Here is a 2,500-nt window from a genome sequence, read left to right as displayed (position 1 = left end):
CGCCCTTCGCCATTGACGGGACCAGACGTTGACGACTACGTCTTTCTTTTTTTCACGGCGCCTGAACGATTTGGGCAATTCTCCACAGCGCGTTTACTTTTTATCCACAACCTTTACCTGCCTTTTCCTCAGCGAGCATGCCAAAGTTGAGAGGAAAACGCCGTTTGGCATGGACAGGAGCAGGCGTTGACGACCAGGTCTTTTTTTTGGTCTTTTTTTTTCACAGCGCCGGAAGGATTCAGGCAATTCTCCAAAGCCGGTTACTTTTATCCACAACCTTTACTGGACCTTTTTTTTCTTTTTTTCCTTTTTTCTCTCTCCGAGCATGCCAAAGTTGATAGAAAACGCGGTTCGGCATGGACGGGAGCAGGCGTTGAGGAGTAGGCCTTTTTTTGAGGGCCCAGAAAGTATTTTGGCAATTTTTGACTTTTTTATCCACAACCTTTACCTGCCTTTTTTTCTCTCCGAGCATGCCAAAGTTGAGAGAAAACGCCGTTTGGCATGGACGGGAGGAGGTGTGGAGGAGTAGTCCATTTTTGAATGGCAGCGGAAAGATTTTGGCAATTGTAGCGAGGTTCTTCGGACTTTTATCCACAACCTTTACCTGCCTTTTCCTCAGCGAGCATGCCAAAGTTGAGAGAAAACGCCCTTCGCCATTGACGGGACCAGACGTTGACGACTACGTCTTTCTTTTTTTCACGGCGCCTGAACGATTTGGGCAATTCTCCACAGCGCGTTTACTTTTTATCCACAACCTTTACCTGCCTTTTCCTCAGCGAGCATGCCAAAGTTGAGAGGAAAACGCCGTTTGGCATGGACAGGAGCAGGCGTTGACGACCAGGTCTTTTTTTGGTCTTTTTTTTTCACAGCGCCGGAAGGATTCAGGCAATTCTCCAAAGCCGGTTACTTTTATCCACAACCTTTACTGGACCTTTTTTTTCTTTTTTTTCCTTTTTTCTCTCTCCGAGCATGCCAAAGTTGATAGAAAACGCGGTTCGGCATGGACGGGAGCAGGCGTTGAGGAGTAGGCCTTTTTTTGAGGGCCCAGAAAGTATTTTGGCAATTTTTGACTTTTTTATCCACAACCTTTACCTGCCTTTTTTTCTCTCCGAGCATGCCAAAGTTGAGAGAAAACGCCGTTTGGCATGGACGGGAGGAGGTGTGGAGGAGTAGTCCATTTTTGAATGGCAGCGGAAAGATTTTGGCAATTGTAGCGAGGTTCTTCGGACTTTTATCCACAACCTTTACCTGCCTTTTCCTCAGCGAGCATGCCAAAGTTGAGAGAAAACGCCCTTCGCCATTGACGGGACCAGACGTTGACGACTACGTCTTTCTTTTTTTCACGGCGCCTGAACGATTTGGGCAATTCTCCACAGCGCGTTTACTTTTTATCCACAACCTTTACCTGCCTTTTCCTCAGCGAGCATGCCAAAGTTGAGAGGAAAACGCCGTTTGGCATGGACAGGAGCAGGCGTTGACGACCAGGTCTTTTTTTTGGTCTTTTTTTTTCACAGCGCCGGAAGGATTCAGGCAATTCTCCAAAGCCGGTTACTTTTATCCACAACCTTTACTGGACCTTTTTTTTCTTTTTTTCCTTTTTTCTCTCTCCGAGCATGCCAAAGTTGATAGAAAACGCGGTTCGGCATGGACGGGAGCAGGCGTTGAGGAGTAGGCCTTTTTTTGAGGGCCCAGAAAGTATTTTGGCAATTTTTGACTTTTTTATCCACAACCTTTACCTGCCTTTTTTTCTCTCCGAGCATGCCAAAGTTGAGAGAAAACGCCGTTTGGCATGGACGGGAGGAGGTGTGGAGGAGTAGTCCATTTTTGAATGGCAGCGGAAAGATTTTGGCAATTGTAGCGAGGTTCTTCGGACTTTTATCCACAACCTTTACCTGCCTTTTCCTCAGCGAGCATGCCAAAGTTGAGAGAAAACGCCCTTCGCCATTGACGGGACCAGACGTTGACGACTACGTCTTTCTTTTTTTCACGGCGCCTGAACGATTTGGGCAATTCTCCACAGCGCGTTTACTTTTTATCCACAACCTTTACCTGCCTTTTCCTCAGCGAGCATGCCAAAGTTGAGAGGAAAACGCCGTTTGGCATGGACAGGAGCAGGCGTTGACGACCAGGTCTTTTTTTTGGTCTTTTTTTTTCACAGCGCCGGAAGGATTCAGGCAATTCTCCAAAGCCGGTTACTTTTATCCACAACCTTTACTGGACCTTTTTTTTCTTTTTTTCCTTTTTTCTCTCTCCGAGCATGCCAAAGTTGATAGAAAACGCGGTTCGGCATGGACGGGAGCAGGCGTTGAGGAGTAGGCCTTTTTTTGAGGGCCCAGAAAGTATTTTGGCAATTTTTGACTTTTTTATCCACAACCTTTACCTGCCTTTTTTTCTCTCCGAGCATGCCAAAGTTGAGAGAAAACGCCGTTTGGCATGGACGGGAGGAGGTGTGGAGGAGTAGTCCATTTTTGAATGGCAGCGGAAAGATTTTGGCAATTGT

Source organism: Babylonia areolata, chromosome 32 (assembly GCF_041734735.1).
Source record: "Babylonia areolata isolate BAREFJ2019XMU chromosome 32, ASM4173473v1, whole genome shotgun sequence".
NCBI classification, from domain to species: domain Eukaryota; kingdom Metazoa; phylum Mollusca; class Gastropoda; order Neogastropoda; family Buccinidae; genus Babylonia; species Babylonia areolata.
This window is presented reverse-complemented; position numbering follows the sequence as displayed.